This window comes from Pteropus medius, unplaced genomic scaffold, assembly GCF_902729225.1.
Source record: "Pteropus medius unplaced genomic scaffold, Ma_sr-lr_union100, whole genome shotgun sequence".
Taxonomy (NCBI): Eukaryota; Metazoa; Chordata; class Mammalia; order Chiroptera; family Pteropodidae; genus Pteropus; species Pteropus medius.
The window spans coordinates 22,886,870-22,913,697 of NW_024342471.1; positions in this window are offsets into that span (position 1 = coordinate 22,886,870).

A 26,828-nucleotide genomic window follows, 5' to 3' on the forward strand; every position below is an offset into this window, starting at 1 on the left:
TTCTCTTTCACCCGACGAGGACATGAAAACATTCACCAAAGCAGTGACATCCTTCCATAGATTTTTATTATCATTTTATAAAAGACAAATAGTTTTTAATGATAAAGAAAAAACAATCTCAAAATAAATTATCATTATGAAAAACTAAGTATATTTTGTGTCAGAAGTAACTTATCACGTGGTCTTAGTTTTTTCTTATCCTGCTATAAGGCAGTAGACATTTTGCTACATACGCAGACTAATTACTGCTTCTTGTTGCTAAGTTATATCGCCTCATCTTTTAGCTACATGTGATTTTACGTTTGCTGCAGTGTGGCTGATGTCACCAGGTAAAATAGAAGATGCCCAATTCAATTCTAATTTCAGATCAACAAATAATTTTTTAGTATCAACGTGTCCTATACATAAGACAAATATTGCATGTGACATTCTTATATTTAAAAAATTACTCTCTGTTTATCTAACATCTAAATTCCACTGGGCATCCATCTTTTCATTCGCTAGGTCTCATCATCCTAGCTATAAAGTGAGTTACTCAGGAAAAGTAAGGATTGACTTGAATTATTATTAATGTTCAGCTTAAGCTAGAGTTTTTTTAAAAAGTAAAAATTTTCTGTGTAGATGTTGGGAGGATTTTTCTCCTTAGAGCTTATATTCATATCAGTAGGCATGGCCTCTACATAAATGACACTCAGAACTCACTTAACCAGAATCATATCTCTAGTGTAGACATGTGAGTCTCTTCTTAGCCACCTAAATTTTTCACGTGGGCAACTAAAGTTAGAAAATACAATGATCTCAGCTTCCTTTGCCAATGGACCAACATCTGAATCAGTTGAATCAAAGCTTAACTCTAATTTTCCTATTTTCGCCAAATAGTCTTATAATCATCAAATATTTCATAAATATTTGAAGATATGGGTATACAAAACCCAGAACTTGAATTTAGCCCTCTTTTTGTTAAGAGATAATTATAATAATCAGTGGTAACGGTGTTATTGCCACAATAACTCCAAAGGGAGCATTAGATTATTTGAAAAGACTGAAAAAGAATTGGAAGAGTATCGATATTCTTGAATAACATTTGAGTTTATTATGGTGTTCTCTCACCAGCCATGATGATCTCAAGTTCATGATTTTAAACACTCATGGTAAAAAATGGAGTGTGGGTGTGCGCGCGCACGCGTGCAAGCAAGTTGTGTTACGACTCTTTTGGCAGCAAGTCACAAAATTCTAATCAGGGCAGGAAAGAACTTCGCTGCTTCTCTGGTCCACAAGGAACCAGAGATGTCCATCCATTTTCTTACTGCTCACCACGCTCCTATGCACATGCTGGATCGAAGTCCTTCCTACCACCGGCCCTCAGTGTTTGCTGTGCCCTCTGCTGCTATGCGTGTTGCCTGAGAGCTTCTTTCTCCTTCTTCATAACTCGGTTCGAATATTGACTCTTAAGAGAGGACTTCCTAAGCTAAAACTTACTGGGCGGTCACCATATGCAATTGTGACTCACGAAACCCCTGAACATTTGACAATCGGTTCTCATTTAAATTGCTCATGTCCTAGTCCATTGCTTATTTACTGTATACCATTTATCCGAATCTGAAAGGAATTGTGCCCATCTGTTAGTTCACCCACGTAACGTCTGCCTTACCACGTTCAAATGGGAGCCCCACATAGTGGTGTGCTGAGGCTAGCCCACATCGGCTCACGACAGCCGACTGTCAAATCGGGAATTTTATATGAGCCAGTTCTTAAACTGTCAGCAGCTCGAAATTGCTTGCGGAAGGAATACGGACACCACGGAAACTGACCCATGCTAAAAACCAGGACGTTTCGGTATTTCTCCAGCAAGTTGGTCAGCCAGACTGACCAAACCCATTGGCTCCGTAAAATCAGAGGCGTCTTTTTTTCGCACTAATAACTCCTAGATGCACTCGACGCCAAATGTGTGTTAAATCAACAGATGCGTGACTTTTTTTAGACAATTTCCTGTTTGGGTCCCAAATCCAAAATTCTAAGCAAAACGACTTATATTTACACAACTGGAACAAGATGCCTGAACAATTAGCTATACTTACCTTTGTCTCTTCCACTAGACTAGGGTCTTCTAGAAGCCAAAATGATGTCTTATTTAACTTCGTAGACCCTTCTGCTCACCATTCACATTAGTGAAGAATGAATGAGATTCATTTGGATTAAAATGTAATTTTATTTTCTCATTATGGAGTTCTGTACTAGTAGACTATGGACACAAATAAATTCAGAGAATTATTGAAAAGCTCTCCTCCCAGTGACCAGCAAAGCTCTTTAATAATAAAATGACTTGGGGATAAGGGGCACCTCGTTTGAAACCCTTCTTCCCTTGCTTTATTCAAGGAAATCAACAGAAGGAACAAATCCCAGAATGCTCTCCTGTTTCCTGAACCGTTAGAATAATTCTTCAGGCCCAATCCCAGAAACACACCTACTGGGCTCTGATCTGCGTTAGCAAACCACACAGTACATGCCATAATGAAAATAACACGCCGTTTTTGATGAACAACCCTATTTTTAATTTTGCCATTGTCCAAAAAAGCAGCCGCGGCCAAGGTGATGCAGAGTCATTTACGATCCCGCCCCTTAGGTGAGGGGTGCGGAATAGTAGTTAAAACCCAATTCTCTCTCTTTTTCAAAGAGTATCATCGAAGGACTGCGTCTCTTAAGTGGCTGCTTCACTGCCTGACAAAATAGGTTGTTTGCCTTTTTCTCCAGAAAGGCTTCCCACCCCACAAGTGCACTTGGCAAAACAATCTTACAAAGTTTTGAAGGGAAGAACACTACCAGAATAGAAAACAGCCTGAAACGAAGCGACCACGCCACATTCACGGCTGCTTCTCTCATTCATCACCGACCCACAGCTAATTACAGAGAGGTAGCCTTTCTCCTCCTTGGCCCATTGATCGCCCTCCGGGCTTGGTCCATAAGCGGGATTTTCTGTGAATTGTGATCCACTGGAAAAATCCGTCAGCGTAAAGGTAGTCGAAAGCTTTTTCTCACATGGCCGCGAGCAGGCTGAAGCACTTCACGGAAATGATAACTATCTTGGAAGGACGGTTTTCTGAAATTCACCTGCAGGAAACTGCCTGCCGAAGATGGAGAGCCAGGTGGACACGACTTGTAAATAACCTCCGCCCCCCTCTCGGGTCCCTGAAGATTAGTCATCTCTCTCCTAGTCCCGAGGCCATGGGGACTTGTCGCTAACTACATTTCCAGGCACATAGCTGACAGTCGGCGATCATTTTTGGAGCGTGCCAGCAATCCATCCAAGTCAGGGAGAGAAAAGAGAGTCATGGGGTTCAATTACTGGTAAGTTTGGCGAGTGGCAGGGAGACGGGGGTGGGGGTTGGGGGGAGTGGCAAACTTGTCCTGAATAAACGCTTGAAAATCCAGCCCTGAGTCAAATGCAAAAGTAACGACGCCCACAAGTTAAATTCTCTTAAGACAAAACAGCCGTGCTTTGTCTTAAGAGACAAAGACAAACGCAGGCAGAGGGAGGCTGCAGCCATCAACGCTGCTGCTTCACCTGGGGCCAAGATCCCAAGGTCGCATCTAGAGAGACAGGTAAAGGTTGGAGATGCTCAGTCTCTGTCGCCAGGGTCATCTGAGCTTTGTCATTAGGCCAAGTTCGCCCCAGGCCACTCTCATGAATAACACTCTTCCGCGTGACAGGAACCAGCAAAGAGCTGCACTGTTGGGGTCACCTCAGCATTCCCCGCACTGGGCCCCAGATCGCAGGGGATCTTATTCCACTCGTCTGGGACAGACCTTAGTACTGCGATTTTTAAAAGCAACGCACAGAGCAAGCGGTCTCAAGAGTATCAGAACAGGAAGCAAGTGTAGACTCGCTAGGCGACCACTTAGCACATGGAGGCAGCGCTGGGGTACCCACTCTCGCCGGCGTCAAATGTGGGCGCATAGCCTGAGACCCAGCTCAGGGGTTCTAACACACCCACAAACCGAGTCGGGGGCCCCTTCACTCACGGCTTGAACACTTAATGACCACAGATCCACGTAAATGAGTGACAGTCCCAGAGGGGGCTGTGGTGAGTGGAGAAGCCACGCCTCATCCAAAGGGGTCAGACGAGGCTCAGCCCCAGACGCTGGTGCCAGGAGGAAATTTGTCAGATGGCCTGCTTTTTCAGGAAAAGCTGGGGATTGGATTTCTCTATGAAATCTCTTATTTTTTTCAATATTGGTCTCATTCTCCTTTCAAGCACAGAGCAAACTGAAAGAACTGTGGCTGGGGCTGTGGCCGTTGTGGGACATCTCCTGGCTGTAGACCCCAGGTGCGGTCATCTGAACCACTCCCGAAAGCTTTTTCTTTGATCAGTTAATCAACGCCCCTATCTTAAACATCGCACGCAAATGTAAAACTTTGACATGTCGGCTAAAATTCCATCATTTAGAGATTCACTTCAATATAATATGCAGTTTTGACCATGAAAGGACTCTCATACCTTCACGAATTAGTTCACTGCAATCATAATGGAGGGAAATAGAACTGTGAGGAATAATGATTACAGAGCGAGGTTATTTCCCTGATGCATCACGAGGAGGAGGAAGTTACTGAGAGGCACTGGCGGGGACAGGGGAGGTGAGCAGCATGGGGCACCGGGTGGTACCTGACGACAGTGGCAGATAGAGAGGAACAGAAAGTAAGAGAGAAAGAAATAACGATGCTACTGGGCTGCGTAAATAAGCAGGTTCCCACCTTCCTGGAATTTACGACTTTGAGAACAAGACAGACGATAAACAAATATATATATAATATGTCAAAAGTGTGTGGGGAGGCGTGACAGGATGCCGCATGGGAGCAGCGGGAGGGGGCTGGGCATGTGCGGGACTCCGCGAGCCACCGCGCGGACACTGGCCTCTGCCCTGAGGGAGACCAGCAGGAGCTGCGGCTTGGAAGCAGAGGGGTCACGTGATGCGACATCTGTTAAAAGGCTCACTCTGCCCCCCGCTGTGTTGAGGGGGGAGGGGGCTCAGGAGCCGACCCGTGAAGCTGGGAGCCGAGCCGGAGGCGGGTAAGGGGGGGATGGCGCTACGGTCCAAGCAGCAGGGAACATGTCCAAAGCTAAATCAGATTTCCGCTGGCAGAACCCTGCAAAATGCAGATTAGGGAGGGAAAACAGCAGATGCCTCCCACGGGGGCCTAACCATCTTCCGTTCAACTGGACACATCTCGAAGCTGAGAGCCGGGGGGAGTTTGCACGCTCCCCCAGCCCCACGGACGGAGCAGGAATTCCCGCTCTCCTGCTGCGAGGGTCTCAGGGGTGTGGGGGTTAGGGCAGTAAACCGAGAATGATGGCTTTTCCTCCATAAACAGCCACCAAATGTTTGAGTTATGGATAACAATTAAGTCCTAATTGGCAATAATGTAAGCCTCTTCTGAATGGATGGGGTAAATATTGAAACAAACGAGTTGCTCTTTTTCAGACCTGAATGGCAGTCAGTCAAAATGAAAAGCTAATTTCAGCCTTGGAGACAAACTCTGTATTCTAATCGAGGGTGACAGAGTGGAACAATAAACTGGCATTAAAGGTAAGGGCTATTTACTTCCGGTCTGCACTTGGCGTGTTGGTCACTTGATTGCACCGGCCCCTTGCAAAACTAGAGCAAGCTGTGGCTTTGATCCAGAGCATGGGGAAACATCTGGAGAAATGGCCAGAGGCAGGGTTCAAAGACAGCTGTGGACCGAAGGCGAACAATCCGCCTTCCCAGATGTCCTGTGCTGTGAGGGTATCTCGAGCTACTTGGCTGCCTTCGCAGTAGCTGGCCACAGCAATTAATAAAAAGTTTATACTGAGAATCATGAAAATAAAGGAGAGCTATGCATGCGGTCACTCTTCACCATGCTGCGAACCAGCATTAACGGCTAATGACCAAGAGTCCGCAATATCAGTATAGTAATGAATTCGAATATTCAGGAATTATCAGCTCGGTGCCAGTGATGTCCCAGGCCCCGGGCAATCATCAGCGAACAAAACACAAAGTCCCTTCTCCAAGAAACTTCTGTTCTGTTGAAAATAACAGCAGGTAACATTTTGAGTTTTACTCTGACATTCTGGACTGTTCTAAGGGTGCCGCTTTCATCGACATGTGTAGTCTCCATAGTAAACCATGGGTTAACGACGCTTAACGTCTCCAGCTTACGAGAACCCCAAGGCACAGAGAGGTGGAGCGCGGAGCCCCAAGTCACACAGCTCTGGCCGCTGAGACATGTCAGTGAGTTAGGCAGCGCCCTTTTCGAGATTCAAGTCTCGAAATACAGGGCAAGAAAGAGCAAACGGGGGATCGCAAGCGTTACAACTGTTTCAAAGGAAATTGCATGAGAAAAGACCCAACCTAGCTTGAATTTTTTTTTTAATTACGCTAATAACTCTAGTAATATGACTCCTCATAAACATGCATCTGTTTTCCCGAGTGATATGTCTGGCTGATCTGAGGACAGAGCTGGTTTTATTCTGTGCGTATTCCAGTGTTCTAGAATCTGAATTTTCTTTCTCCATATTCGTTTTTAACCTCCCTCCCCCCAAATCCTATTAAGGGTGGGCCAAACGTGGGAGGATGAGATGGACGTTTCCTAACGCCTTAAACTTCTTGAATCGAATAGAGTCTATAATTTATATATGTAAAGTTCTGAAGATTTCATATCTCCTGTGAGTCTCTCGCGCCATATAAATTATTGACATGTTTTAATATTTCAATAAAGCCAGTAAGATTCGTGATGCTCTGAATCGCTTGTCCGAATACTTGAGGAAGAAAATCGACTTGCAAAATATTTGCTGTATTAATCTGAACGCGTTGGGGGTGGGAGGTTCTTAACTGTACAGAGTTTAGGGGTATAATTAAAAGATGAAGAGGAAAGGAAAGAGAAAGCTCTCTCCGTCTCTGGGTCCCAGGTGCTTTGCGGGTGACCCAGTGCTATGTCCTTGTGTAACTCCTGCTCTGGTGCTTCAGCGGCGCAAGAGGCACAGAGAATTAAAAAAAAAAAAAAAATGCCAACTTCCTAAATAAGCTTCGTTAATTACCTGACGAAGGAATTGTGAGCGTTGTCACTTTAATGGGGACGATCGCGACACAGAAACAGCTCTGAGTTTCCAGATCACGTTCTTCAAAGGTGTCTGCAGATGGTGGCTGAAGCGCCAACCCAGAAACAGAAAGCCAGAGTTCAGCCCTATCATCCACACATTTGGCAACTTACTCATCCTCTCTGCTCCTCCATGTCCTTGACTATTAATAGGGATAATAATTGTATCCATCTCATAAAGCCAGTATGAGAATCCAGTTGGTCAGTAGATAAGCATCTAGAATAGCACCTAACTACCACACGGTAAGTAGAAGCTGCTACGTTGTTGTTATGTATTCATTTCACATGTATTTATTAGACACCCACTATAGTCTCTTCTAGCAACAAATTAAGACAAGGTCTCTATTCATTACCATATGCTCTTATAGGCAAAATAGACAGACAATAAATAAACAAGATAATTTCAGCTTTCATTAACGGTCATAAAGAAAATGAAAAGTGTTGAAGGGAGAAGCTGCCTCCTTGGGCTACGTTCCATCAGGGGAATCAAAGAAGCATCTCTCTGAAGGTGACATTGGAGGCGAGACTCGAATGATGGAGAAGGACCTGGCCAGGGGAAGCGCTGGAAAGAAGTGACTTGCACACAATAAAACAACAAAGTTGTTTTCCAGAACGTGTTGGCTACATTTTTTTTTTTTAATTCTCTGCATCCTTAACCGATACCTTAAAGGACAATCCTGACTGCTGTTTGGAGCCATTCGTCCAGGTCACCAGAAATGAGCTCATCTTTTCCGGACACAGAGACAAGGGATTGCACTTGACTGTGCATCTCACAGGTGTCAGAGCTACAAGAAAGCCCCACGGGGTGAAGACCAGCGTCATTTTTTTTTTAGCGAGACGTGAACGGCTCATCTCCCATACGTGGAGCTCAGACTTGGGAGACATGACTGCTTTGCGAGCGCAGGTGCCGAATGAATTCAAGATGAGGACTCAGAGCACAAGCTGCACCTGGCTCCAGAAACAGACTCTCCCTTCCTGGGTTCTCTATCACCCCCCAGAAACAAACAGCCTTCTTTATCTTAAGTCTTTTTGAAAAGCGCCCGACACCAATACTCACTGCTGGGCGGGGCCTACAGACACGGGCTCCATGCAGGCACCTGCTCGACGACAGGTATCGGAAAAGAAAATAAAGAAGATGAAGGCATCGGGAACACACTCTCCAAATGAGGTCTGTGCGTTAGGGACCCAGCCAGCACAATCACGTATTCTGGCTGCACTGGGGCCGAGGTCCTAACCTTCTGTCACACCTTCATCAGGAGGGACATGGATCTTGGGGACGAGAAAAGAAAAAAAAAATCAAAGTGCACACCGCATCTGCTGCTGCATTGCACCTCAGAAACTCGAGCTCAGCAGATGGGAATTAAAAGCTGGAGCCTGAGGCGTGGCCAAATTTGTTAGGTGGTCCCATTTGTTTCTCTTTTCAGTGGTTCACTTAGCGTAACTCAGGACTGAAGAAAGAAAAGGAAGGAAGGAAGGAAGGAAGGAAGGAGGAGGGAGGGAGGGAGGGGGGGAGAGAGAGAGAGAGAGAGAGAGAGAGAGAGAGAGAAAGAAAGAAAGAAAGAAAGAAAGAAAGAAAGAAAGAAAGAAAGAAAGAAAGAAAGAAAGAAAGAAAGAAAGAAAGAAAGAAAGAAAGCAAGAAAGAAAAGGAGGGAGGGAGGGAGGGAGGGAAAGAAGGAAGGAAAGAAAGAGAAAGAAAGGAAGAAAGAAAAAGAAAAAAGAAAAAAAAAACAATCTTAGAAGAGGCCCAAACTCTTTTGAAAAGAATTTTTGGATTAGGGTAGTTAGAAACAAGTTTGAGATGGGTTTTACTATTTAATTTACACCGTCTGGAGGATGATCTAAATTCAGGGCCGGAGTTCCCAGTTGACAAATTAAGTACATGGGATTATAGAGGTTGGGGTCCTAAATTAAAGTTAAGAAAGTCTGTATCGTCTCAGAGTTTGATGGCTCCGAAAAGATTTATCTTCTTTACATGGAATATGAGAAAACATTGGGGAGATTATCTAACTTATGAAAAAGAACTGATCATAATCAGCTTTAATTTTACCTGAAACCGTTGCCCCGTATTTCATTCACGACGTTTAAATATCTGTATCCTTCTCTACATTGTTTCTAGAGAGAAAAGGCTGCGCGTCATAGCACCTGAATACAAAGGTATTTTTAGGCCCTTAAAATTGTTTCTTCTCTTTGCAAAATCCCTTGCCTAACTTGTGATTCTTTTCATTGAGGCTGGGCTGAACGCCATCTGGAGATGGGAGAAAATAGATAGAGCTCTATTTTACATTTCCCTTCTCAAAAAGGGGACTTAACTTTCTGATTCCACAATAGGAGGCAAAAGCATTACGAACCTCATTACATGGACAGCTTAGGCGATTTGCCCCAAATCTCACAGCTAGAAAATTGCTGTGAGGGGATAGGAACTCTGCTCCTTCGACGCCTACAGATTTTTCAGCCATGCTCTTTCATGAAATAGATAGTCCTGCTTAAATTGGATCTGACTGGTGATATTTTGGAAGGGGAAGGGACATGTTCATTTTTCAAGCTGCCATGACCTTGATACTGACCTTGAAAACCATGATAGGAGTGAAGTAGAATGTCCCCTTCCTCCTGGCTCGGTCATTTTCTATTAATCGCATTAAAATGCAGCCATTTCTTACCTCAGTTGGCCCTCCTTTGTCCAGTCTGCTCCTCCCCAGTGAATCTCCATTCAGTAATTTATACACTCATTTCTTTTTTTATTTGTTCAAACCAATATAAGAGAGCTTACCAAAAGCCGGGTGCTCTTCTGGGAACGGGGACCAAGGTGCTAAGACAGACCATGGCCGTGCCCTCTGGAGCTTATATTCTGCTGTGAAAAGAGAGATAAGCATCAAGAAAATGAGAAAGGAAAGAAGCAACACGACCCTGGACAGAAGCCAGTGGGGTCACATGATCAGGAAGCGGTGTTTCAGGTGGAGCAGAAAGCCCTGGGGGATAAACACACCTCCCTCTGTTACCTGCTTCCTTTGCTTCATGTTTTTCTTGCTGACTTTCAGAGTAGCAAGACCTAGAGCAGCAAGATTATAAAGAAAAAAAAATTTTTAAAGAGCCTCAGAACTCTTTAATCAAACAAAACGGAATCTCGAGTTCAAATAAATACACCAGATCAATCCAGAGCTCCCAGGATGGACGAGAGAGCGAAGACCCACCGTCCAATCTGTTTGCTCTGTTTCCGGTTTGTACTGGCTCTTTGGGGGCGGTGTGGTTCCAAGGTCCATGGAATATGGAGCCTCTGGGTGGCCAAGTTGGAAACCGTTGTTGGGCGTGGCTCTGTTATCGCTGGAACCTATATAAAAGAGCAAAGATGTCTGGTCAACTTGTTTGTAAGGAACACCTTTGGCCAGTATACCCAGAGTCACTGTGGCCCATCCTCATCCCCCAGGGACAGAATTTCTCTGTAAGGAAACGGGTCGTGCATCTTTCCCAGAGCATCTTTTTGTAGCTCCTTCTCCCAAATGGGGGAGGCTGTTGGTAATTGGCCAAGAATTTAGGGACTCGGTATTCATCTCGGCATGACTATCATAATTGGTGTTACATTCAGATAGTTGTTCTAAAATTTTTAATGATAGGCCTACGAAACATACCTGCTTTCTGTTATTGTTGGTTTATTCTCAATAGGCTTTTGATAAATCATACGGATGACTCTTTGATTATTTTTTATGTCTACAGGAGTAATAGCCCTTTGTGGGGCAGGGGGGAGTAGGAACATAATGGAAACAAAAAAGTAACCTGTGGGAAATGAAGCAATGTGACATTTTAATGTTGGCTAAATTTTGTCAACTCTTTATTATATTATTCTACCTACCTTTCTCCTCAGAGAAAGATTTCCAAGAACTGAATTTTAGAATCTGATAAACTTCATTAAATCCTTCCAGAGTTTACCACCTGCCAGCTCAGTGACCCAGAGCAAATAATTTAACTTTCCTTTGCTTAGTTTTCCTAAGTTTCTGAAAATGCGATAATAATAGTATCAACGTCACAGGGTGGTAGGCATTGGATTAAACGAGATAACAGGCTGAGAGCTTGACCCAGGGTCTGGTACGGAATGCGTGCTCAATAAGTAGCAGATTTTACTGTATGTAGTGAATCTATTGTACCTTTTTATTTTTAATCTTAACACTTCCTGGTGTAGGAGTTCATCTGTAGTCTGTGCTCCAAAGCTGATCGATTATTTTTGGTTAATAATTATTAAGTTAAATAGTCAGATATAAATCAGTCAGGTCTGACTAAAAACCACCATGACCAAGTCTTCTGTCTACCGCCATTTTTATATAAATTATCTCCTTTAATCCCACACGCAGCCTTATGAGGTTATGTGACAGAGTGGACAGCAGACTGGAAGTATGACTGTGTGATTAACCGTGGGAGTCAGACTATGTGACTTTAAATCCTAACCTTCCTCCTACTAGCTGCTTGGCTTTGGGGAATCACTTCTCTCATCAAGTTCAGCTCTCCTCAAAGGGTTGTAATCAAAATGAAAAGATATAAGGCATGTAAACATATCACGAGCTGCCAGATATGTAATAAGCATGCGATAATGTTAGCCACTATTACAGTAGAAGCTACTTCAAACAATCCCCACTTAACAGGCTTGACAACCTCCATTGCTGCAGCAAAGCACAGTGACTAATGCTTACTAATCCCTGGGTCTCTCCTTTGCCTATACACCTGTGCTTCCTCCAGGTAAATTCTATGCAAACCAAGATCAATTGTAATTGCTTGTACCATTTGTTCCTGTTATTGAAAGCATACAATTTAAAGTTTACATCAATTGGCGGATATTAGTGAAAACGTGTTTTCTATAAAAATTAAGAAATATTTGCAAATGATGGAAAGGTAATTGAACTAGTCGTATAAAGAGAAAATCGTATAAAATGGGGAAATTATTAAAATATCTAAAGAGTCTACGCACATTGCTTCATAATATTGTTTTTTAAAAATTTCACCTTAATTAAAAAAGGAAACCAGAAACTATCAACATGCGTTCAGGGTATGGTTTATGCAAGAGAGATGCAGAACTCTAATACTCAAAGAAAAAGCCCTTGTCACACAGTAAAATTGGCAAATGAATGAAAATGTACATGTTTTTATTTAAAATAACTTCTACTCTACTAGCTATCATTTCCATTTAATAGATAGAAACATCACAGGCAGAATAATGGTTACCCCAAAATGTCCATGTCCTAATTTCCAGAAAATATGAATATGTTAGCCTTACATGGCCAGGGGAAATTAGGATTGCAGATGGAATCAAACTTGCTAATCCATTGGCCTCAAGATGGAGCGATTACTCTGGATTATCCATTTGGGCCTAGGAAGTGCGTTCTCCCCTAGTGCCTCCAGAAGGAACACGGACTTGATGGTATCTTAATTTCAGCCTAATGAGACCAGTATCAAACTCCTGAACTACAAAACTGTAAAACGATAAATTTATGTTATTTTTGGACACTAAGTTTGTGGCCCAGAAGGTTTAACAACTTGCCCGAGGTCATACAGATCCCCCAGTCTTCAACTGAATATAGGATTCTTTCTATTCTTGTCTACTTCCTTGTTAAACGTAAATATAAAAACTGAATTAAAAGCTTGGGTTTCTTAGAATGCCAAGTCACATGGTAATCGAGAATTAAGCAGTCACTATTCTATTACGATTATTTTTGTCTTAAACTGCCATTCCCTAAATGCTCATAGTATTTCACATCTATTGAGGTCATTACACACAGAATTGTTTTTAACCCTGAACTAATCTGCGTTATACTAATATTACCCTCTGGTGAGGAATGAAGCTCAGAGAGTTTCAGTGACTTGCCCAGGGTTGCCCAACAAATGACAGAGTTGAAGTTCAACTCTGAACTTCAACTTTTGCAATTTTGCGTGCTCTGCACTCCCCTCTCTAATCTTTCTCCCCACCATCAAAATGATCAGCATCATCAGAGAACTTCCTTGAGTCACGTCTCTCTGCACTTGGGTTAACATCTTATGGCATGAACAGCCCCTAGCAGAAACTTAACAGGTTTCCCCCGTTAGTAGCCAGAATTTAGATGCAGGTGGGAAAACAGTTAAATAAAGCATAACCTTGACAGAGAACCTTCTCTTTGTAGAATTCGAGGCTCAGAGCCTCGTTTTGAAACATGCGGTCTCCTGTTCAATACAGAATAAATGGCTTCCTTACATCCTCTTAAAAGAATGGGAAATAATGAATGGGTCTAAGAGCCCGCACACTGAGCATAAAGCTGTTTGCCTCATGTTGTTAGGGCTCTGAATTGTACCCTTTAATCATTGAAAACTCCCAAGCCCCTCCCCCACTCTCAATTCCTTTTTATCTGCAGTTCTGCTTATTCCTTTAGATCTCACAAGCCTTCATACAAGACTGAATATATTACTCATTTATAATATGACATTTGAATACCCTCTGTTTGGTTTTTTCCTACTAATCTTATCTTAACCTCTTCTCCTGAAGTATCTTTTTCTCCTTTGCTTTTTTTTTCAATCCAGCATAAAACTAACAGGGAGAATTTAATTTTCCACCGTTTCATTGAGAAATTGTATGTTTTTTCAAACACTAATTTTACTTAGGGGATCCAAAATAAAAATCCTTGAGCATAGTTCTTTCCCTCCCCAAAGGTGGAAATAATGGGATTTGTTTTATTAGTATTTAAGATTTACTGTGCATGGGCCAAATACACAATTCTGCATTAACTGCCGCGGATATACACTGTACCCTCCTGGATATGTCCAATCTAATAATGCTGTAATCAAATTTTCTTCCATATCAATTTATTTATCATACTTGGCACACAGCCTAGTATTAGCTCCAAAATCGACTCAAATTAGGGCCAAACTCTTTTCTCCTGGCAAAAAAAAATAAAATAAAAATAAAAAATAAAAATGAGTTTCTGGTTTTCGTTTTTTAGACAGAGAAGCTGTGAAATACGCTATATAAGAAAAACAACTTTCTTTTTGTCGGCTGAATCATCTTCAACCCAGTATATACACGTTACTTAAAATTCTGAGTTCTAGTCTTTTAACCAACAAGTCTTTCGTCTGCACCTCTGTTTCTCGATCTGCTCACCTCAGAGCCTCTCTTTCTCCCTGTCTCTCCAGCAATCCTCTGAGTGCAGACTTTTTTTTTTTTTTTTTTTTAGCGCTTTGCCAGTCTGTGTTTGCAGCATAAAAGCAAATATTTACCCACTTGTTATATTTTCCCTCTTATCTCCCCAGGCCACTGTCATTCTCCCTGCATTCATGTCTCCTGCGCCTTAGGAAAGGCCAGTGTTTCTGGCGTTCGATCGCCAGGTGTTGTAACAAGTCGCAAAGCCATACTTGGTTCTCTCGTCACAGGAAGTCACCAGTGTCACATCCAGGCTTGAGCCACCAGGAGTTACGCTACACATTTCTACTTGTCCTCTTAGATTAAATCCTTCTCACTTCTGAAAGCCGTGCTCACCGACCTGGAAAGATGCTATTTATACTATTTATGATTTCCAGAACTAAAACACGTTAGATTGAAAAGGGCTGACGAATTACCCACGAACTAGTTGCTTCTTAATTTACAAATTAAAAATCTGAGCCAGAATCTTTCCATTCTTTCTCCCTTCACTTGCAATTTCTTCTTCTCTCCCTCTCACTTTGCTCACCTTTCCTTCCTCATTTCTTTCCTTCCTTCCTTTCCTTCCTTCCTTCCTTCCTCCTTCCTTCCTTCCTTCCTTCCTTCCTTCCTTCCTTCCTTCCTTCCTTCCTTCCTTCCTTCCTTCCTTCCTTCCTTCCTTCCATTCCAAAAACATCTACGAATGACTTCTTTGTGCCAAGCACAGTTCCAGGTGCTAAAAATATAGCAATGTCCAAGGCAGACAATCCCCTGCCCTCAGAGGACTTATATCCTGATGGAAGAGATGAACCTAAAGCAACAAGTTAAATACTCACTCACGACTGTGATAAACGCTGCCTAGGAGGAGGACAGAGAGTATGAGGGAAGATAACAAAGCGGTTGTTGGCACCAACTTTCTCAGGGGTGATTTGCTGATCTGTGTTAAAACCCTCAAAACATTCATTCCTTTCTTTCTGGAAATGAAACTGCTAAACACGTATCCTAAGGAAATAGAGATGCGCTCAAACTTGTCTTCACGGGGGCGACCATGCAGTTATTTATACAGCGCAGAAACTGAACAACCTTCACGCCCAGTTAAGTGAGGGTAGGGAATGTACGGTACAGCCGTGTGATGAGTTAGACGTGCTTGTTCAAAATCACGCTGTAGAAGACGATTCGCTGGTTTGTGGAAATGCTAACAGTAATAAGTGAATACAAAGACAGGCAATAAGACGGTATGCATAATGCAATCCTGTTTTGTACAAAATACAAAATGGACAGAGCGACACAGATGACCCCAAGTCAGGAGGAGGTCCAACATCTCGTCAGTGCCTGTCTTCGAGGCGTGGGATTGGGAATGATTCACCCCTTCGAGATTTTTCAGTTGTCCAAATTTTCTTAAATGAGTCTGTGTCGCTTGTGTAATGGAGCTGTTTAATATTGATTGTTTAAACGTATGTGCTGAAGCACATTCAGTAAACCTATCTACTAAATGCATGCATTCATTAAATGTCTGTTGAAAAAATGCAAGATATTCAAGAGAGGAAAGTTTTAAAGGGGGCGTGTGTGTGTGAGAGTAGTTTAATTCTAGTTAAAACCTTGTGAAGTTTTATAAATATCACATGAGACAACTGCATTCTACAGGAATTTTTCAAATTCCTCATGATGATATACACAGACTGTGTAGATTCTGAACGGGAAAAGAAAAAAAACTGGTTGTTGAAAACACATAAGTTCCAGATTGGAAATGTGGGCTTCTCATAATAATGATGATAATAATGGCTCATTACATCGAATGGCACTTATAAATGCAAATTCATTTTCAAATTCTTTCACATTTATTATCCCAAATACTCTCTGCCAGATTGGGATCTGAACTTCGCATCCGCTCCCTCCAATTCCAATAAAAAAGTGTTTATGGTTCAGCGAAAATTCTGTCTTCCAATATCTAAACAGCTGGACCTTTTCCATCAATAACTTTTCAGAGAATTCCAGTTCATTCGTTAGATGGCTAAAACTTTCTGAAATTTCTTTCGTGTGCTAACTTCTCCAATTTGAAAGTAAAACTTATTAGTCACAACTGTCATATATAAGAAGGAAATGCTAGCTGAGGTAAAGGGCAGGGAATTAGTTCTATAGATTGCAGATTCGGGCCACGAGGAGAGAGGAAAAAGGCATGCATACACGGGAGAGCTCACGATATTCAATATTATACCGTGAAGACGTGATTTTCTTAGTACGCGTAAACTAGAAGACTTTACTCTCACCCAAGTGAGTCTATATAGGTGCTGCATCACTTGAATCATCCTTGGGAGAAAACAGAATAATTACAGACGATATTCTTCTCACGCTGTATTTTTGCTTAACGAAATGAGTGACAATCCTGGGCTTTTATCTGACAATAAAGATCACTGCATTTCTCACTCTGATTCATCGTTCATCCCATTAGGGTGTGTTTTTGCCACACGCATCCTATCTATACCCTATGTCTGAATACTCCTAAATTATGTTGACTAGATGGTGAAAATTCTTTCTAAAGAGTTTGAAATACCAAACACCTCACTTACATAAGGCTCGATCTCCTGTATTACCATCACAATCAAACAGTTATCCAACACACCGTAGATGCTTTCCACAAATCTTTTCAAATATGTACTAAATAGTTTCCATTATGCCACTCCCAATTCATGAAATTATGCAGCAGTTTGCAATGTTATCTATTGGCTGTATAGTTCTACTTAAATACGAAAGAATAGATTCAAACCAGATCTCTGAATCATCCTATTCACTAACCGTCACGGGGAAAGGAGAAAGTCAGGACTCGACTGGGTGTGCAAGTATCATTGGGGGCATTCGAACAGATGCTATGGCCTCAAGCATCCTTTTTCTCACCATTTACATATTTGTTTCAAAATCGCATCAGGTAAGATACCTCATTACAAGACTTGGCTGGATGTGGTGAGCGAAATGGAGTCCAGCCAGGACTAGAAACTGGAGTCAGATCTCAAGAGAGGGAGAGATCCCCGTTTAGGTGCTGACAGGTTAAGTCTGAACTCCAAAGCCCTAAGCCAAAAAAGCGTGATAACAGTCTCAATTAAATCTCGAAGAAGATAAGCAGTAAATGTAAACTTGCAACAGTCCCTACAGTGTTAGTGTAAGAAGGTGATGTGAGTGTCTCTCAGCAAAGTGCCCAGCACATGGTCAAGTTCAATCCATATTATATCATCACCATCACCATCACCACCATCGCCATTATTATCATTATTATTGTTCGTGTACTATAATCATTTAATTTCCCAGATGAGGAATCTAAAACTCAGATCTTCTGATTCCCATGTCATTACTCTTTCCAAAACAGCCCATCACCTCTTGGTTAAAAATGCATATTATATATTTCAGTCATGTGTGCGTATGTATATGTGTGTCATACATATGCCTTCATATGACATTTCTCTCCTTTCTCTGTTACTTACAGAGTTGACACATGATTTAAGGTCTATGATTTTCTTCCATCCATCTCTTTTACATGACCCTTGTATCTTTACTATGTGCTGAGCGTTGTTCTAAACACTTCCCAGACAATAAAGCTCACCCGGTCCTCACAGCAATTGCGTGAAAAAGGTGTTACTATTATCTGTATTTGACACGTGAAGAAGCAGAGGCATAAAGGGGTAACTAGCCAGACGAACACCGTTAAATGGCAGAGCTCAGGTGATCTGGCTCCAAAGCAACGGCCTCTGTGCGACATTAAAATCAGAAAATTCTACAACCAAAATTAGAATCGAAAAATCTAAAGTAAAGCGGCATCATTTGGAAATGAACTGTGAAGGTTGCTCCTGTATTCTGAATGACTCTGAAATGTCCTCGCGGATGTCCATGTAGGTGACAAATTTGTTCATAATCTCCCGAGCCTCGATTCTAACTGCACTTCACATACAAACCTCAATTATCTTGTTCACAGTTTTAAATGCTCATTTTTCCAGGGCGCAATCTCTGTGCAAATTCACGTAAGCCTTTACTTTGTTTAATATCTTTACCAAGGCATTAATTCCACATTTTGGAAAATCTCAATATTTTCCTAATAACCCACACAGTACACCTGTATTAGTTGTGTAGGTGTGTATAAATAGCCAACTGTATATGTCAATACAAACATTTGACTATTATTATTTGTCTTCCAGCATGGCCAAGCCTAAACATTCCTGTATCGAAATATACATTATGTAATTGTTATAAATCACAGTAGTTTTCTTTTCTCACTTACATTACGATTAGGACATTACATTTTAAAATGATATGGTAAGTAGGTTATAGTACCTATAAATTTTCTCTCATAAGAGTAAATGATGTATTATGAAATATTCATTATAAAAAGTGACGTACCAACGTTCCACACCTCTCCATGTATTTCTCTGATGATCCTGCACAAGAGCTGTAGTTAAAGCAGGTGTTTGTGAACTCCTGCTGACCAGAAGAACTTTTAAAACCTGTTTTCAGGGCTATCCCGTGTGTCACCATAAATCAGGAAGGCATCCATTCAACACAAGATCTCATCACACACCAAGTGAATGAAATGAAGGTCACTCGATTTTGCCTTCTAAGTGAGGCATCTCTCCAAGCTCGGCATCGCTTCCATTCTCCCTGCAACGAGGTTTTCCCCTTAAAATATTTTTATTTTGTAAATATTTTCCCACAGACACTTGTCCTTTGTCCCTCTTTTCTGGGGAAGCTCCGTTTGTGTGAGTACTTGGCTGTATAATAAATATGTTTGGTGTGTGGTAGCACCCAGGATATGAAACATTACCAGATTGCAAAAACAAAGACCTGTAAAAGTTTTAAGACATTGGAGATCATTTACTAAATTATTGACAATATATTGTTTGAAAGACTTGGCTAAAAGTGCATATTTAAGGAGAGAGACAGCTGAGGTGGGATCTCCTAGGCTCTGAGGGAGCAGTGTGTATGCAGCCTCGTCTTCACAGACCCCCTTTGAAATCCACAGGAATGCTGCCGAGTGAAGGAGACAGCGTGACTCCAGGAGTGATGTGTGTGTCATAAGTACCCTACTTCTCACGGGACCCCCGCCACACGTCTGAGGACAGAGCCAGGCATCCGTTCTTCCCTGTCTAACATGTGACTGATGAAACCCATTCTTCTTCAAACAAAATGGCAAAAGTGTACACATTCAAGCTTCAAACTCGTGGGCCTTCTAAAGTCAGATTATTAAAAATAACCAAACTTTATCCACATATCGTTGTGATTAACAAGCTGAAATAAAGATTAGCGCTGGTCCCATTGTGCTGGTTAATTCTATGTGTCGACTGGGACTAGACTAGGGGATGCCCAGGTAGCCAGTAAAATATGATTCGTGGGTGCACCTGGGAGGGCGTTTCTAGAAGGGCTGAGCCTTTGATTCTGTGGAGTGGGTAAGGAGATCGCCTTCACCAGTGGGGGTAGGGGGATCGACCCACGGGTTGGGGCCTGAATGGAACGAAATGGCAAACACTCTCTCTTCTTGAGCTGGAATGCCTGTCTTTTCCGGCCCTTGGACATCAGTGCTTCTGGTGTTCAGGCTTTCAGACTCCAGGGCTTAGACCAGTAGCCCCTTGATTCTTAGGCCTTTGAACTTGGACTGAATTATACCACTGGCTTTCTTGGTTCTCCAGCTTTCAGACAGCAGATTATGGGACTTCTTTCTCAGCCTCCATAAGGACATGAACAAATTGCTATCTTTAATTTCTTATCTCTGTCTATCTCTCTCTCTATCTCTCTCTCTCTCTCCATCTCTATTTCTATCTAATCTGTATCTGCATTTGTTTCTGTTTCTGTATCCATATCTCACTGGTTCAGTTTTTCTAGAGAACTCTGACAAGTACAACCATCATCCAAAACGTATCTGCCTTTTGATGAAACACTTTAAAAGGTAGCACATCAAAACACAATTAAGCGCTTTCTGCTTTCACAACTAAAACAGCCGCTGTCTGAACACCATCGCTGTAACACCTCACCCTGCTTTGTGTGTCACAGTACTAACACCTCTCCATTTTTGTATTGAAGACTTTTCTATTGTCGTCCCGCATCCCCACCCAAAAACATAAGGTTTCTGATGACAAAGAATTTGTGCCTATCACGTCAGTTTCTATATGTCCAAAGCCTACGCACAATGCCTGACATAGAACGACATGTATTTGGTGAATAAATTACCTTACCTTACAGAGCAGTACTTTTAAGGTGAATAGAAACGGAATGTAAAGCTGTTTTCCATTCAACTGCCTCTACCTATTCCTCGGTTTGGGGATAGGACTTCTCAAAAGTGAACGACCTAAAAATAAGGGCCTTCGCGGACTGATCTGAGAGACTCGGCTGCCCCAGATACCTCCTGGTTATTCATCAGAAGGCATGGTAGCCCCGCCAAAGTCCCTGGGATAATAAAGAAAATCCCCTTTGTCCTCGATGCCTGCCCAGAAAGTGGGATTTTATGCCCCAGATGGAGCGGTTCCCACCTCTTTCTGCGTTCCGATGGGAAATGGCCTCGGACAGGAAAGTTACCCTGTGAATGTTTTTGTTTTTAATTAAAGTCTATTTTAGAAGCCATTTGCCATGCATTCACCTGAAACAAGACCCTTGGACATTGATGATTTTGTCTAATGCTAGACTTTTAAAACATCTAAGCTTTGATAAGAAATGGTCAGCTAACATTTTACTGGCTCTGCTTAATTCATACTTAGAGCTAAGATAGTTCGTGATTTCAATTAATAAAATGGCTCTATTTCAGGACACAAATAAGACGAGCAGTGAAGTTTATTCAGAAAGGTGACTGTTTTTATTATATACTGATGACATTTTATTATTATTTATGATATAAAAATTAAAAGATAGATCTTTAAAAGAAGAAAAGAATCTAATTTTATAAAAACAGTTTATTATAAAGAAACGTTATATTTAAAATTTGAACTAGATGCTCTCATGGCATAAAGTGAAATATGAACAAACATCACAATTTTGGACTAATTGGAGTTTAGGTCAATCACAAAACAATTTCAATGAAATGTAATTTCTGTACAGTCAAGTACTTTAACAAATAGATAAGATGTTCCTTGGCAAAATTCTTTACGTAGCATAGCTAATTCTCTCTAACTAGAAAGCACAAGTAAACATTAGCCTACCTAATGTCAGATGATTCTGTATGCCAAATTAGTGTATAAATCAGTTTTCATTGTGTACCTAAAGTTCCTAAAACCTTTAAATAAGGATTTTCGGGGTGGGGAGGGATTTCAATGTTTAGTACACTTCTCCTTCAAACTATCTGTCTTGAATCCAAAAGCTTCAAATTCTGCTTTCCTGCTACGTTTAAATTATAATTTCGGGTTTGTTACATTCTGCGGCTACTATCATATTTATATATTTTCAGTGTCCTCATACATCTTAAATTTTCCTTAATGTATACAAAGCTAAGTATCATATGTTAGAACCATCTATGTTTTTAATATTATCTGCATTAATAAAGTTAATTTATCTAATGTGGACCCCTATTTGCAAAGCCAAGCACTGGGAAGCGAACACCAACATGAACTATCACAGGAATCTTTTCTTTGATTGGCCAATTAATGGCACGGGGAAAAGATTGTTCCATTGTAACTCTAGGCGTCTGCAAGGGAGGCTGGATAAGCAATCCCTTCCTTACGGGTTCCGTTGGAAATATGATGCTGTATAAACCCCCAGCAAACAACCATAAATCTGGCAAGCATTCACTGTGTCTGTGAAGATGAAATGATTCTCCCCAGACAAGCTTTGGAAAATAATGTATTGATTTCTGATGGCAATTTATTGTTCTTTGAAATCAACTGTGCTTATACTGTGGCCTTAAATTATGGCCCTTCCTCTTTCATTGCTAGGCTTTGGAATGTGAAATCAGAGAGCCAGAAAGCTTGAAAGAGGTCACCTCCAAAATATATGGAATTTAGATGACTTTTTTTAGTCATAAAATGCCTACTTTCTCTGGTCTTTTTTTTTTTTTTTTTAGTAGACTTACATTAAATGACTAAATATTAGACTTCCGACCAAAGGACCTCTGACCCATTCAAAGTCCCTAAGACCCAGGCCTCCACTCTTCCCTGGACATCGAGTACTAGTGTCATCCAAGTGGGGGCTTCGATGACTTGACGTTATGTCTCACAAGTAAGTATGTAAATTTGATTTGAGTCTTCATCCAAAAAAAGAAAAGAAAGAAAAAAAAAAGAAGAAGAAGAAGAAAAAAACCAAAAAGCTCTATAGGTTTTCTTTGTTCTGAAGGGGATCAGCAGAAATTATTTCTGAGATCCTTATCCATCAATTTGAGCCTTTGAAAAGTAGAAACCATTGGACTCTGTTATCTGAGATCATACAATGAGAAGCTACCTCTGCAGGAGCTGGTTACAGTATTAGTCCTTCCTTCCTCCCTTCCTTCCTTCCTTCCTTCCTTCCTTCCTTCCTTCCTTCTTCTTCTTCCTTTCCTTCCTTCCTTCCTTCCTTCCTTCCTTCCTTCCTTCCTTCCTTTCTTTCTTTCTTTCTTTCTTTCTTTCTTTCTTTCTTTCTTACCTTCTTAGAATGGATTCCATAGAAACAGAGCCTGAGTCAAGGATTCAGGCAAAAGTTTATTGAGATAAATATTGAAAGAGAAGCACACGTTCACCTCCGCTGGACTCAAAGCTGGAATAACATAGGTTAAGGCTCCTGTCATCAGACAGAATCTGAGCATGCAATCAGCACGGAAGGGAGCAGACACAAAAATGGACAGAGCTACTCTAATTTCAGATGTTTTCATTATATAAACCGAAAAATAGACTTTTTTCTTTTCTACTTAAATCAATTAGAATGAGAATGTCTATCACTGGCACTCAAAAGTTTTAACTAATGGAGACCTCAAGCTAACTCCTTGAGAATACTAGGCTGAGGAAGACTGAAGAGCCATTGAAACTTCTGTGATGCAAGGCTCGCTTGCCTTTTGGAAAATGTTACCTTATGTCCTTCTAACAGGGCTAAATATTCTCCTACTGATCGTGGATTACTAGTTATGTATTCCTGTTCATGTCCGCAAATATCTTAGGAAAAAGTGAAGCTTTAAAATAAACCAAACTACAAGAACCATAGCAACAGAAGAGAAGGCATTGAAAACAAGTTAGATAATGGTGATACTTGAGCAAAGAGACGCCCAGCCGAATGTGACCTAAAGTTGACATTTCTTTTCTATGCACAACTGTCTTTCTTTTTGTAATGAATTGTTTCAAATCTGACATACTTTCTGAAATTCGCCACACTCCCTACTCTTAATTTGCCTAAATGTGGATCATTTCAATTCAGACCAGACACATGACACTGTATGACTTTACTTAATATCCCTGATTTTCAATTTTATATTGCCTATAAGTAAAAATGGAAGTGAATGCTTCTTGATGTGATCTTTCATATTGATAATTATTTACGAACTAAAACAAAAGCGAAATCAATGGTTTCTAGATGAAGTCACGAAATAAATAATAAGCGAATCTACTAACTCTTGTAGATACAGTCGATTTGGAGGGGGAAAAAGCAGACAAATGAAAGTACCATATCAGTAATCCGTAGGTAGTTGAGGAAGAGATAAAACTGGTTGTAAGTTTCATGACAATTCCCAACTCCCTGGTTATAAGTTCAACTTTTTATCTCCTAGTATCATGACATACGTCATTATGTTATTTGAAATATAATTGACTATATTTTCTAAAGCAAGTGATAAAATAAAATAAAAAAAGCTTTGGTACTTTACATCAGTTATTACTTATTGGTAATACATCTCAAAACCGACTTCAACAATACATCACGACAGAGAATCGCTCAGAGACTTTATAAGAGAATCCTCCCCAAGGTTCAAAACCAATTTTTGAAAGAAATCAAATCAGAACCTATCCATCACTCCCCTGTCGAAGCATTTATTGAAGACTGACTTATGTGCTGGACCAGCAAAACTCAAAATTCTTTATGAAACCATTTATATTAATGGTATTAGATTTCCATCAAGAAAAATATTATCCCAGCGTAATACTATCAGGCTCTCTGACTGTGTTCTGTTTGCACTGACCTGAGAGTTTCTTCATGAAAATGCATAATCTCCTGAGGGCAGAAACCTATCATGTTCAACAAGGTATAGCCAGTACCTAGCAGGGCGCCTGGCAAATAATAGGTGTGAAATAGTTATTGAATGAATGAATACACCTCAGAACTGTCACATATCCTAAAGAATGAAAATAACCAGGCTGTTACTTTGTGATTCATCCACCGCTACCGTACTTGTAGAGATAGTTCCTGCTGGTTCTACAAAGTTCTATCTTAACCAGAAGAGCAAGGTCCCCCTTCACACCTCCATCTCCCTGACATTCTCTCCTGAGGAGTTCGAGCACACAACATCGTAGAATGTGGCTCTTCCAGTGACGGCCGATACTACTGACTCTGAGATCTTTCTCTCCTGTCTGTTTCTCACGACGGAATACTCTTTCCCTCTCTCTCCCATTTCTAGGACATGTAGTCTCTCCCAGCCCTCCAACTTCTCCAGAATTTGAGTCTCCTGTTCATCTTGCATCGTCCCTCCTCCGGTCTCTGAAAGGAAAATCTGCCTCTCCAAGGATGGATCCCAATCTTTACCTCATTGTTAGTCTTTTGGATTATTTGATGATTTTTCTTCCGTGTGGTCTTGGGCAGTGAGATATACAGGCAATGGGCAGATGAATACATTGAGATATAACTCTACCTCATGTCGTTAACAATTTTTTTTATATAAATAACATTTCTAAAAGCGCACAAATGTCCATTATACGGAATTGTCATACTTTTTTAAACATCATTTCTTATCGTTGAGCATCATTTTAAAAACGGATTTTAAACAATTCTAAAATGAATGTCCTTGTACTTCAATGTTTGTGAATATCGCCAATTATTTACCTGGGATATATTCTTAGGTGTGGAAATGCTAGAGCAAAGGATTGGGACTTTTTCTAAGATGCAGTGCAGTCTGAGAGACACTAGACGACAGAATGTCACTTGATTGGCTAGAGCCATATAAAAAGTATGGAGATAATGTCACATAAACAAGGATGTGCAGGATGTGCATATTCTCAGGATGTGCAGACTCATCTTCAGTGAGTCTGCACATCCTGAGAATATTCTTTCGGGAAATGTTATTTTAGAGTGAGAGACTGTACTGCAGCCCCTCAGAATTATAATGGGTCAAATGCAATAGCGTGATGCCGAGCTGTTTGGGAGAGAGTAACTGACAAAGTCTGTCATCGGCATCTCTCTCTCCAGTAAGTAAGGGTCTCATTCTGGCAGGGAGCAGGACTGGAGTGGAGTGCCTTCTGCTGAGAGCACAGTTTTAATAAGGCAGGAATCCAACCTAACAAGCGTCATATTTGCTGTATTTGGGGGAGACACAAAAGTCAGAGCTGTTTTATTTCCTGCCAGTTTCATTCCAAAAGCAAGCGAGTAGAATGCTTTTTCTTTTTGATGGGCATATGGAAAGCTTATGAATGCAATAATGAGAACTCTGTGTGCCCATTTGGACCAAAGGGAGTTATATAACTTCATCGCTTTTTTTTTTTTTTTTTTTTTTGGTTAGAAGAACCCAATGACTCTTTCCATTACCTCCTACACATGGCCACCTACTGCATCCCCTGAAATTTTCCCAGTGACACAGAGGCTGGTGTTAATGTGCCTAGGTTTATAGCTTAGAAAATGAGGGCAATTTTACTAGATTGCTCCCTCAGGGTTTCCAAAAATACCATCTTCTTTATATGTATATTTAAAATCACAGGCTATTGGTTTCAGGACTATTCCCATCTAAAATCACTATAGAATGTGTAGGGTCCAGTGCCAATGAAAACATGGGGCCCATTGTTCAAAAATTATCAAGAATTCCACAACAGCGACGGCACAGTGTTACATCAAGCTCGGGACCCAACTAAGTGTGGGTTTCTGTGTGACCACAGAAACTCCGCCATCTCAAAAAGATAAAGCACATCACCACCTTCATCACAAAGTGTCCCAGAAAGAATGGCCCTTTGCAATAAAGAACGAGAGTCTAGAGACACTGAGTAAATTCATCCAGATTAAAGAATATGCTGTAGATAATATGTTGAACCGTATAAAATTGCCAGTATTTTTTTTACCAACAAACACAGCTATTTTCTATGATGCAGCCTAATTCATGGTAAGTGTCGTGGTAGTACATTTTCTTCAGGATTTAATAACCTGTGAGTTGGCACACCAAAAAGGAGAAGAGATGATGGTAGGTGTTGCCACACCTGGGCTCTTTTTATATTTGATAGTTGTAGTAAGATAACTTGTATAATAACAAATGTTGGAGAGGATGTGGAGAAAAAATACCCCTCACACACTGCTGGTGGGACTGCAAATTGATACAGCCACTACGGAAAACAGTATGGAGGTTCCTCAAAAAACTAAGAATTGATATATCATATGATCCAGCAATCCCTCTACTGGGTATTTACCCCAAAGATTTAAAAACCCATATCAGAAAAAATATTTGCACACCAATGTTCATAG